Source organism: Pongo abelii, chromosome 16, assembly GCF_028885655.2.
Source record: "Pongo abelii isolate AG06213 chromosome 16, NHGRI_mPonAbe1-v2.0_pri, whole genome shotgun sequence".
Classification (NCBI taxonomy): Eukaryota; Metazoa; Chordata; class Mammalia; order Primates; family Hominidae; genus Pongo; species Pongo abelii.
In genome coordinates, this window is record NC_072001.2 from 19,921,807 (window position 1) to 19,934,648 (window position 12,842).

General features: G+C 41.1%; 1 long non-coding RNA gene across 2 annotated transcripts in view; it reads left to right on the top strand.

The window, feature by feature from the left end:
* LOC129050399 (uncharacterized) overlaps window positions 1–12,842 on the top strand; it is a 38,112-nt gene that overhangs the window by 7,296 nt on the left and 17,974 nt on the right. For both annotated transcript variants that reach the window (XR_010137371.1, XR_008513987.2), the window contains exons 5-6: window positions 998–1,107; window positions 5,110–5,185. This is a non-coding gene — a long non-coding RNA (uncharacterized LOC129050399). The remainder of the gene's footprint in view (window positions 1–997; window positions 1,108–5,109; window positions 5,186–12,842) is intronic.

Sequence of the window (12,842 nt, forward strand, 5' to 3'; positions counted from 1 at the left end):
TCAGCCACTGTGTAAATTACAACCAGGATAACAGGGCTTCAAGAGGGGCACCGCACATTAGTGGAATAAGCACTGTGCTTCAAGTGCTGGCTCCACCAGTCCTTGTGTTACTTGGGAAGTTGTTTAGTCTCTGAACTTGTTTCCTCATCTATAAAATGGAGATCATAATGTATTAATGTATGATGTTGTATACCTGACCACATAGTAATTACCAGTTCATTCGAAGTTAATTACCAGTTACTTCTCACTTGATCATTCTTTATATATCACCTGGGGAGAGTTGAATCTAAACACATTGTCTCTAATTCACCTTGTAACTATTGAATATTATAGGCAGTCAAGGAATGGGAAGAATCCTCTTTTCTGTACCCCTTTAAATTTTGGATGTAACTTTTTTACATTATCAACAGGAGCTTTTGATGTTGTTCCTTAAAGAAATGATTCCAATTGTGCTTAAACTAGTTGGGTATAATAAAAAAGATTTTTGAAAGAATAGTAAAGATAGTTGTTGTTTCAGTACCTATTATGTGCCAAACTCGATTTATTAAGTCAGCTCTTTTATATAATTCTTGAGTGATCCTATGAATTATCTTTTTCCTATTGAATTTTATTTACTTAGGGGCAGAGCAGAAAGTGTAAGTTTGGTCCATTTATGACCATTATTCAAGCTCTGTTTCACTCCTTTTCTCCTTATTTTGTCCTCCCAAAAATCAGTTGTTATAAAGATAGTTCTGTCACTTTGATTTCTCCCTTAGTTATTTTGTGATTTAAAGTCAACACACACATCCCTCACATTAGTATGTGCTTGCATTGAGAACTATTTACTTGTTTTGTTTACTAATATTTTATAATCAAATTACCTTCCTGCCTCTTCCCGTAAGATGATGGAGAAAACATCAAAAACATTGACATTCATTTTGTGTGGTATACAGATTTTTAAAAAATTAACTTGTGCCCAGTTTCTAAATCATTTAATGTAAAGATACATGCATTTCAGGACTTTATGAAAGTAAATGTCAAAGAAAACCAACTAAGAAACTTCTTGAATCCAAAGATTTAGACCCTGGATTTATGCCCAAGAAGGGGGACCTTGGCCTTTCTAAAAAGGTATGTTATTTTTGTAAGTTCTAAAAGAAATAAACTCAGGAAATGAGGAATTTTAAAAATGACATTTTGAGTAGTAGTTATAACATTGATGTACATACATATAGAAATTAGTGTGTGTGTCAGCAGGCATACATGATCTGAGATTTCCTACAGGAAAGGCTGTTTTGCAGTTGTGTGACCATGTATGTGTATAAACTGGTTTCAGATGTCCTTTCCAAGTGAAAAAAATGTTTCAATGCTTTTAAGGTTAAGTTTGTGTTTGTTATAATTTCTTTTCTGGGTTCAAATCCTCTTACCTGTTTTCTGCTAAACTACTCTCTCAAACATCACTAGTGTATTCTATCCTATTGCCATGTTGTCGTAGCCCTTTTGTTTTTTTTTTTTTGAGACAGGGTCTGATTCTGTCACCCAGGCTGGAGTGCAGTGGCATAATTTTGGCTCACTGTAATCTCTGCCTCCCAGGCTCCCCAGAGAATTTTTTGTATTTTTTTGGTAGAGACGGGGTATCAATTTTTTTATGTGATTCATACTTTTTGTGTTTTATTCAAGAAATCTAGTGTGATGGCTCAAGCCTATCATCCCAGTACTCAGGGAACCTGAGGCGGTAGGATTGCTTAAGCTCAGGAGTTTGAGACAAGCCTGGGCAATAAAGGAGACGTTGTCTCTACACAACAAAAAAGAATGCCAAAAAACTCCGGGAAACGGGTGTGGTGTTGTGTGTCTGGTCCCAGCTACTCGGAAGGCTGAAGTGGTAGGATGTCTTGAGCCCTGGAGGTCAAGGCTGCAGTGAGCTATGATTGCGCTATTGCACTCCACCCTGGGTGACAGAGCAAGACCCTGTCTCAGTCAGTCAATCAATCAGTCAATGAAATCTCTGTGTACCCCATGGACACAAAGATGTTCTTCCTGTGTTTTCTTTTAGGAGCTTTTTGGTTCTGATTTCACATATAGATGTTTGTTCCATTTTGAATTTTTGAGACGGAGTTTTGTTCTCCCCCATGTTGATGTCCAGTTGTTTTACCACCATTTACCAAAAAATTCCTGATATTGGCTGGGCGCGGTGGTTCACACCTGTAAATCCCAACACTTTGGGAGGCCGAGTCAGGCAGATCACTTGAGGTCAGGAGTTGGAGACCAGCCTGGCCAACATGGTGAACCCCATCTCTACTAATAATACAAAAAATATATATAGCTAGGTGTCGTGGTGTCTGCCTGTAATCTCAGCTACTTGGGAGGCTGAGACAGGAGAATTGCTGGAACCTGGGAGGCAGAGGTTGTAGTGAGCCGAGGTCACGCCGCTGCACTCCAGTCTAGGCGACAGAGCGAGACGCTCCTCTCAAAAAAAAAAAAAATTCCCTGATATTTATCCTCACCATCTCTCAGACTCCTAATCTCTTTTAAGTATTAATTATGCTTAATAACTCTTTGTCACTGTTGAATTTTTACTTTGGGGGAGAGGGGATTGCCATTAAATTTGGGATCAGAGCAAGAGAAAATCAGAATTATTGGTTATGGCTAGCACCAAACTCTGGAGAAAAGTGCCTTCTTGTCTGTTTGGGAGTCTGTCTTGCCATCTGACCTGGTCTACTTCATTGTTGAAGTCCTGGTTACCCTGAGGTATATTTTGTCATAAGGCTAAAGCCATGATTCAGTTCCATTTTAGTTTACCAGGCACACCACCACCCTGTCTGCAGGTGGATTAATCAGTAACAGAATGAGAGATGATCTGTTCTGGTAGTGCTTTAAGGGTACTCTGGCTGAATGTATATCCACACTAGACTATACATACACAGTAAGTCACACTTAGTCACATCCTCTAAGAAGTTCTTTGGTCTTTTTCATTCTAAACAGAACAGTTTGATTTTTATTCATATGGTATGATTCTTGTGTGTGTGCATGGGTGTGGGTGTGTGTGTGTGTGTGCTGTTAATTTTTATTTTAATTTATAAAATTGATCAGAATAGAAATGAGAATATTTCCTGCATTATTCTCTGACTGTAGTTTGGGGAGCATTGTAATTATTTTGTTCCACAGTTTTTGGGTAACTGTTAAACAGTGAACTAATTTATTATCTAAATAAAATGATTGGTATTTAAAAAAAAATACGGAAATGTATTTTGTGGATTTGTCTAGGAGTCTCGTTTTGTTGAATTGGATACCTAACATTTGCCCATTCATTTTACTTCACATGGTTAGACTTCTGATATATACTGAAGATGAGGAGAATTGCAGTCTTATGATTTATTAATATGATAAAATGAGCATTGAGAAATTCACAGCTGTATTTTATTTTGTTTTAGTCCCAAACATTAGGAGCTCTACAGCAAGAATGGCCTTTATTTTTTATTTATTGATTTATTTGAAATGGAGTTTTGCTCTTGTTGCCCAGGCTGGATGCAATGGCGCGATCTTGGCTCACCACAACCTCCGCCTCCCAGGTTCAAGCGATTCTCCTACCCCAGCCTCCCGAGTAGCTGGGATTACAGGGATGTGCCACCATGCCCGGCTAATTTTTTGTATTTTTAGTAGAGACGGGGTTTCTCCATGGTAGTCAGGCTGGTCTCGAACTCCCGACCTCAGGTGATCCACCCGCCTCACCCTCCCAACATGCTGGGATTACAGTCGTGAGCCACCATGCCCGGACAGAAGGGCCTTTATTGTATTGACTTTTTGTGACCACTAAATTGTTTTACAGTTATGATGAGGAATATTATCATTCTTGTAGGAAAAGACATTTGCTTGGGTTGAACTAATTCATACAAGTACAAGTATTAGTAGTGGGTGAATCAAATGTTTGGCCCTTGATTAGACTCCTGATGTTGAGTATTTGTTTTGAGTTTTAATGTTGCTTTAATTTGGATTAATCTGAAGTCATTTTAAGTTGGAATGCCATTCAGTATTTCAGAACTGTTTAATGTACAGTTCACCAAGTATACAGGTCTGTGTCAAATCTAATAGCTGTGAATACAATTGTAGGAAGATGGATTATTTTTCTTTTTTTTTTTTTTTTTTTTTTTTTTGAGACTTGCTCTGTCTCCCAGGCTGGAGCACAGTGGCGCAATCTTGGCTCAACGCAACCTCCGCTTCCTGGGTTCAAACAATTCTGCCTCAGCCTCCCGAGTAGCTGGGATTACAGGCGTGTGCCACTGCACTTAGCTAATTTTTGTATTTTTAGTAGAAACGGGGTTTCACCATGTTGGCCATGGTTGGCCAAGCTGGATTCAAACTCCTGACCTCAGATGATCTGCCCCCTCTTGGCCTCCCAAAGTGCTGAGATTACAGGCATGAGCCACCATGCCTGGCCAGGAAGTTGGATTTTAAGTACAGGGTGGAGTGCAATAACATTGAACCTGTGGGTCTCTGGGTACATATCCCTTCTCTTTCTCTACTTCAGTCACAGAAAGCATTGTGTATCTGGTCTATATAGTCTATATGTTGGAAATCTCTGGCCAGTCTTTATTGTGGTGTTCACAGGTCTGTTGGAGTTTTTTGTTGTTGTTGTTGTTTTTTGTTTTTTTGAGATGGAGTCTCTCTCGTTGCCCAGGCTGGAGTGCAATGGTGTGATCTCGGCTCACTGCAACCTCCTCCCTCCGGGTTCAAGCAATTCTCCTGCCTCAGTCTCCCAAGTAGCTGGGATTACAGGCATGTGCCATCATTCCCAGTTAACTTTGTATTTTTAGTAGTGACGGGGTTTCTCCATGTTGGTCAGGCTGGTCTTGAACTCCCAACCTCTGGTGATCCACCCGCCTCAGCCTCCCAAAGTGCTAGGATTACAGATGTGAGCCACTGTGCCTGGTCTGTTGGAGCATTTTTAAATCTGCTTCCTTTTCCCCCTGAAGTTTCTGTTCAACCCCTTACTGTGGTCATGTTGATTTTTTTAATTGCTAAAAGAAGTCAAAAGTGTATATCCATGGCGGCTGATGATTCAGACTTTGGCATATAAGGTAACGGGTTTATTTTTTTCATTCCTCTGTAAATGGTGTTGTTTTCACTTATTTGTAGTGCTTATGAAGCTGGTCACCTGGAGAATGGACTAACTGAATCTTGTGCCACATCTTATTAAAAGATTTTGGTGGAGGTGAGTATTTTTGAGATTTAAAAAATGTAATACAGTAGTGAGTTTGAAGCACTTTGTCCGTTAACCACAAAAATTGTTTCATGTGTAAGCCAGACCAGTGAGGTACAAGTTTTCAAACTGGTTTGCCCAAAATCTGCTTCCTGAAACAGATAAAACATTCATAAATTGAACATCTACTCTACTAGGACTTTTAGTAGGAATGCTACCTGTAATCTCTTGAAAGCATTACAGAGAGTTCGGTTATTATCTATAGTATTCCTGTTTTTTAGAAGAAATGTGAAGATGAACAAGGTAGCAAGATCAGGGAACTAAATCCACATCTGACCAATTTCATGGTCATATTCCTGTCTTCTTATCCACCCCAGGTTTTCTCCATGCCACTCCTGTCTTCCACTCTTCATTTGTCTGCCAATGCCATTTATTGATTAGTGTCATTTTTGAAATATTATTCCAAATTTGAGCACACTGCAGCAGACATGGTGTGCTAGCAAAGAGTATCATGGGAAGATGATATTTCATATGACCTATGATTATTAAATTTTCTAACAAGTAAATCTAGCAATATGTTAGCTTATTTAGCCGTGTGGCAATTGTAATCCCATAGGTTGGTCAATTTGCTTGTAAGATTTAAAAATAGGCTGCTTTCAAAATAATATCAGGTCAGTCGATCATGGTGGCCCACAACTGCAATGCCAGCGCTTTGGGAGGCTGAGATAAGAGGATCAGTTGAGGCCAGGTGTTCCATCCAGACCAGGCTTGGCACTTAGTGAGACCCTGTCTCTATCTACAATTTAAAAAACATTAGCTAGGGATGGTGGTGTATGTCTGTAGTCACAGCTGCTTGTTAAGCTGATGTGGGAGGATCCCTTGAGCCAGAGAGGTTGAGGCTACAGTGAGCTGTTGCTCACACCGGGCACTGTAGCCTGGGCAACAGTAAGAGGCAATGTCTCTTAAGATAATAGTAGTAATAATAATAACATCAGCTCTTTTCCTGTATTTTTATATTTCGTTTTTAAAATAAAACCTACAACATGAACTTTATCCATTATAAATTTTGTGTAAATGTTCCAGCTTATGAGAATTTCAAACCTTTCTGTTGTGCTCATATTAAGTTGTCTTATAGTGTTAGGCTGCAAGCAGTTTTGATGGCAGAGCTTCTCCAACTCTATCAGGCAGTCAAAAAAAGAGCTCACTGAGGCAGTCTTCAAAACTCCAGCTTTCATATTGTTAACTAGCAGAAATATCCTAGAATGTTTAATGAAATATCTCTTAGATTCCTCTTTGTGTTTCTATAACACAGTTGAAATGTGTTTAATGGAAAGTGCGGGAGGGACTAGAAGAATTTCTTTTTTTTTTTTGGTTTGAGACAGAGTCTGGCTCTGTCAACCAGGCTGCAGTACAGTGGCGTGATCTTGGCTCACTGCAGCCTCCGCCTCCCGGGTTCAAGCGATTCTCCTGCCTCAGCATCCTGAGTAGCTGGGACTACTGGTGTACTCCACCACACCCGCCTAATTTGTTTCGTATTTTTAGTAGAGACAGGGTTTCACCATGTTGGCCAGGATGGTCTCGATCTCCTGACCTCGTGATCCGTCTGCCTCAGCCTCCCAAAGTGATGGGATTACAGGCGTGAGCCACTGTGCCTGGCCTGGTGTTTTAAAGAACTAACTTTTAACTTTGGTTCTTGGAAAAGACTAGTAATACTAGTTTTTTTTTTTGTTTTTTTTTTTAAGGAAAAGGGTTTAGTCATAGGACTTTGATGACAATTCCTTTTTTTTTTGAGACAGAGTCTCACTCTGTTGCCCAGGTTAGAGTACAGTGGCACTATCTCAGCGCACTGCAACCTCCACCTCCCAGGTTCAAGCCATTCTTGTGCCTCAGCCTCCTAAGTGGTTGGAATTACAGGCGTGCACCACCACACCCAGATAATTTTTTATATTTTTAGTAGAGACAGGGTTTCACCATGTTGCCCAGGCTGGTCTTGAACTCCTGAGCTCGGGCAGTCCACCCACCTTGGCCTCCCAGAGTGCTGGGATTACAGCAGTGAGCCACTGAGCCCAGCAGATGACAATTCTTTATGAAGAAGAAATTGAGTAACCTGTTTAAGACACTCAAGAAAAGAAAATGTGAGTAAAGCATTTTTTGTTGTAGCAAAACCAACTTTTCAGATGAAAAACATGTAAACTTCTCAATGAGCTGTAACTTTGGAAGTATTGTTCTCATGAGCCCTTCCTTAGGAATGGAGTGGAGAAAGATCTTTGGACAACTGGATGACTGTAGATCAACCTGCAACTGATGATGGGCGTGAAACAGTTATTTGTTAAACCTAGACTGCATGAGTGTTAAGGGAGAGAGCATGGCATAGCTATGTGCTTAGACATTGTAGATTATGGTTGTAACTGTTATGCAGTGTTTCTTCTGTTAATATCATCCATCACAATTTTCACTTTTGTATTTTCATTTCTAGAGATTCCATTTGAGTCCTTTTTATATCTTCTGTTTCACTCTTTATAACATTCATGCTTTCCTTCTATTAGCATAGGGAGCATTTCTGTAAGAGAGGTTTTAATGTCCTTGTCTGTGAATTCCGTAATCTCTGATCACTTCTAGATCCATCTCTGTTGATTGATTCTGTCATTTCTATTGATTGATTGCCCTAGTTATGGGAGCATGGTTGTATGCCTGCTAATTTTTGATTGAATGCTAGACGTTAATTTTATGTTCTGTGCAGGATTTTGTTTTATTTTTTTAAAGAGCCTTAGTTTTGTTCTGCCATACATGAAAGTTACATGGGGTCAGTTTGATGTTTTCAAAGCTTGATTCTGAGGTTTGTTAGGGCTGATCCACACAGCCTTTACCCTTGGGCTCATTTATCCATATTACGAAGGCAATACTCTTCTCAGGACTCCACCTGATGCTTGGTGTATGAGAAGATCTTTCTGTCCTTCTTTGTGGAAACACAGGCTTTTCCCAGACTGTGCATCATGGTGATGCTGCTTATTACTTTCTAGTGCTTCTTTCCCCAGTATTCTGTAGTTTTCTTAACCTATGCTCAGAGCAGTACTCAGACAGATACTCAAGGGGCCCCTCGACTCATCTCTGGAGCTTGCTGTATTCTTGTCATTTGGCCTACGTATAGCTGATCTGTCTCCTGAGCTCAGCAAGTTCTTTGGGCTCTATTTGGGTTCCCCTTTCCTGTGCTGCAGCCTGGAAGCTGCTTCTGGGCAGTGTTTTGCTTCTCTGAGGGATCCCAGCTCTGGGCTTTCTGTTGTCCAGTTTTTGGTAGCAGCTTTTTGGTATATTCTGTCCCGTTTTCTAGTTGATTATAGCAAGGAAGTAATTTCTACAAAATTAATCCTTTATAGGTGGAGGAAGCACAGGCCTTCCCAATCTGTTTTTAATCAAATCCATTGAGTTTTAAATTTTATTATTGTATTTTTCTACTCCAGAATTTCCATTTTTAAAAAATATCAACTTTATTGAGGTATAATTATATTAAACACATCCCTTTAAAATGTTTAGTTTGAAATAAGTGGCTTTTTTCTAGTTGAAACTTCTGTGTTGGAATCGTTAATATGATCTTTTTTCTTTTTTTTTTTTTTTTTTTTTGAGAAGGAGTCTTGCTCTGTTGCTCAGGCTGAAGTGCAGTGGCACAATCTTGGCTCACTGCAACCTCCACCTCCCGGGTTCAAGTAATTCTCCTGCCTCAGCCTCCTGAGTAGCTGGGACTGCAGGTGCCTGCCACCACACCTGGCTATTTTTTGTATTTTTAGTAGAGATGGGGTTTCACCAGATTGGCCAGGCTGGTCTTGAACTCCTGACCTCATGATTCGCCTGCCTTGGCCTCCCAAAGTACTAGGATTGCAAGCGTGAACCGTGCCTGGCTGTTAATAGGATCTTTTAATTGCTTGACCCTATTAAAGGTAGTTATTTTAAAAGTGTATTTATAAACCTCGTCCAACCCCATAGATTCCTTAGCTGCCTCTCTGTGTCCCTCTTGGTTGACTCATGCCTGTGAGCTGCCCTTCGGCTCCAGTCTCCGCTGTGATGTCACACAAGAGAGTTGGAGTATGGCTTCCTGACTGCCTACCAAGGAGTCAGTGACACAGCCTGGAAGGTGTGGCGAGTGTGGGTGTGAATTCCCTGTGGTATGAACATTCACCACTTTACAAGGAGACATGAGGGAACTGAGTGTTTTTATTCCTCCCTTTTTCTTTCCTCCTTGGACTATTTTATGGTGTAGTTTCTTCTTGCAAACCTTCTGGAAAAGCTACATATGCCTAGTGAATGTGCTGGCTGAACAGTTGGTTGTATTTGCAGCTCATTGAGAAGAGGGGGCACTAACATAGGGGTCAGCACATTTTTTCTGTAAAGCACCAGCTAGTAAATGTTTATGTGGACCATACGTGCTCTTTTATAACAACTCACCTTGGCCATTGTCCTGTGAGAAGCCGCCAAACGTGTGTGTGGCTATATTCCAGGAAAACTTTGTGGATTCCAGAATTTGAATGTCATATAATTTTCATGTGTTGACATATGATTTTTTTTTTTTCCTGAGAGGGAGTCTTGCTCTGTTGCCAAGGCTGGAGTGCAGTGGCGCGATCTTGGCTCACTGCAACCTCCACCTCCTGGGTTTAAGCAATTCTCCTGCCTCAGACTCCGGAGTAGCTGGGATTACAGGCATGTATCCATGTCCGGCTAATTTTTTTTTTGTATTTTTAGTAGAGACGGGGTTTCACCATGTTGGCTGGGCTGGTCTTGAACTCCTGACCTCATGATCCAGCCATCTCGGCCTCCCAAAGTCTGAGATTACAAGTGTGAGCCACTGTGCTTGGCTGACATACGATTCTTTTGAGTATGTTTCAACCATTGAAAAATATAAAATCACTCTTTTTTAATATATATTTTTCTTTTTTTAGGAAATTAAAGGAAATAAGAATGGCTCCTACATAGAGTAGGCTAAAATCACGCTTAGCTGACTGTGAAGTCATATACCACATACCATTGCTTCATTGATCTTGTCTTGCTTTCCCACTTCCCTCACCCCATTGCCCCGAGCTGGCATCTGCTGAGCAGAGTGTCAACACTTCAGTTCATTCCTCAGGCTCTTCTTGCGTGACAGAAGTCTTTATATTTCTGTTTTCAGGATCCACTTTTGGTCTGTCCTATTGACTTCTATTTTTTTTTCATTTTAAAATGATACGGTCTTGTATCTTTGTCATTATTATTTTTGCCTGACTTCCAGATATTGTATATGCAATATTGTAGCAATAAATCGAGGAGCAATATCTTCCTCCAGAGAGGATGTTCTAGGCAATCCTAGGTCACTGCAGTCCTGCTGGAAATTGAGAGAATGCGGAACTGGGCTGGTTTTCTGTGAAGGCTGGTCTACTTCTAACTCGCCCATATTTCTGGTGTGTGGCCCTTTGAGGTTCCAGCTCAGAGCATGGGGTCTTCCAGGCCTCTTTCTCTTATATGAGGGCCCTGGGAGTCTCTCAGAAGCTCCGTTTTGCTTCTCAGTCTCATCCCTGCTTGCTTAGGTTCTCTGGGCCTCTTTCTTCCTCTTGTGGGTCTTAGGCTATAGGAAGACGTCACTCCCTTGCTGCTTCTCAGATGTCTTCAAATCGACGTACTTAATGTTCCTGTCTGACCTTTCTAATTGTTCCAGGAATCTGTTCTTAACATTTTTTCATATGTTGTCCTGTGTTCAGTAGGTGTTTAGTATTTTTCTGTAGATTTCAGAAAAAAAGCCATATACCTCTACTCATCTGCAAATATTTGAAGATATTACTTTCCTGTCAAATTGTAAGGACATGAAAAAGAAACATTTTCTAACCTATACATTAATCAGATATTCATTTGTTATATTATTCAGTTTTGGATTTTACTGCCTGACTCTATTGTTCTGAAGGCACTTTAATAAATGCCTTAACGGGCTGGGTGCGGTGGCTTACGCCTGTAATCCCAGCACTTTGGGAGGCCAAGGCGGGCAGATCACGAGATCAAGAGATCAAGACCATCCTGGCTAACACGGTGAAACCCCAACTCTACTAAAAATACACAAAAAATTAGCCAGGCCTGGTGGCGGGTGCCTGTAGTCCCAGCTACTTGGGAGGCTGAGGCAGGAGAATGGCATGAACCCAGGAGGTGGAGCTTGCAGTGAGCCAAGATGGCACCACTGCACTCCAGCCTGGGCTACAGAGCGAGACTCCGTCTCAAAAAAAAAAAAAAAAAAAAAAAAAAAAAGCCTTAACGGTTTGCTTGCCTAGTCCTGATTGGTATTAAAGTATTGGTGGCCTACGTATGGGAGCGTGAAGGCTTGCCCTGGCTGCCATGCTGCAGGTGTGAGTGCATGTTATGGTGTTGGTAGGAAGCGAATAAGCCTTGGAGTTGGGCCTCTTCCCAAATCCCACCTCTCACAGCCTCAGTGTTGTGTGGCCTTTGGTCAAGTCATTGAACCTCTGAGCTTCAGTTTACTAACTTACAAAAAGTAAGCCTGTTACTGCCTCTTTTGCTGGGGTCTTTTGATGATGAAAGTGCCTTTACTTGGCATGTCATTTCAGAGGTGTGAGATAGGAATGTGAGATTGGAAAAAATTGGAAAAGAGTTCTCAGCCCAAATAACCTAATTAGAAGCATCTGGGATCTGAACCAAAAAAGTCAAAAGTTGAAAACCTACTGGGCACGTTTAGGTAAGTCAGCTACTAATAAAAAGCTAATTGGAGACAGTTGTAGAAATAAATACTCTCACTTTACAAATGGAAAGTCTCATTCTTTTTTTTCTTTTTCTTTCTTTCTTTCTTTCTTTTTTTTTTTTTTTTTTAATGAATAGGGTGTCTGTCACCCAGGTTGGAGTGCTGTGGTGTGATCAGAGTCAAACACCTGGGTGCAGGTGACCCTCCTGCTGTAGCCTCCCCAGTAGCTGGGATTATAGGCGTGTGCCATGTACTTGGCTAATTTTTATATTTCTGTAGAGACACGGTCTTACCATGTTGCCCAGGCTGCTCTTGAACTCTTGAACTCAAGCAGTTCTTCTGTCTTGGCCTCCCAAATCTCTGGGATTACGGCGTGAGCCACCACGCCCTGCCTGTAGTCCCTGTTCTTATCAGTGCCATGGCTGTCTTCCAGTTGTTCCCAGGCTGCTGCTTCCTCAGTCAGGATCCTGTACTGTGTGTCATCTGGAGAGCTCTTCTCCTGGGCTTCACTTTTGCTTGTTCACAGTCTAACTCTCTGGAGACTTCCTCCAGTGAGGCTTGCTTTATTGCCTTAGTAATGTTCCACCTTTAAGGTGCCCAAATTGTTTTTTGAATGGTGCTTACCATTTATTTTGGTCATCAGTTCCTAGGAGGCTTCCATAGTGCTTGTCCCTCCAGGAGTCCAGTCTCCACCTTCCAAAAAAGAATTCCTTGTCACTCAGAAGGACAAGGTCTGGCCTATCCTCTTCCTTCCCAGGTAATAATTGAAAGGTGGTGGTAATTATTCTTGTTTCCATGTAAACTGGGCTTCCTCCTTGGCTTAGTCTTTAAATGTTTCATCTTTTGGCTTTTATTTTTTAAATGGTACCTCTGTAACACCAATGTTTCTCAATCTAGGCTGTACCGCAGAACACTGGTGTGTGGATCCCAGCCAGTCTGGGGCGATCTCAGAGTGCTTTCAGGGCT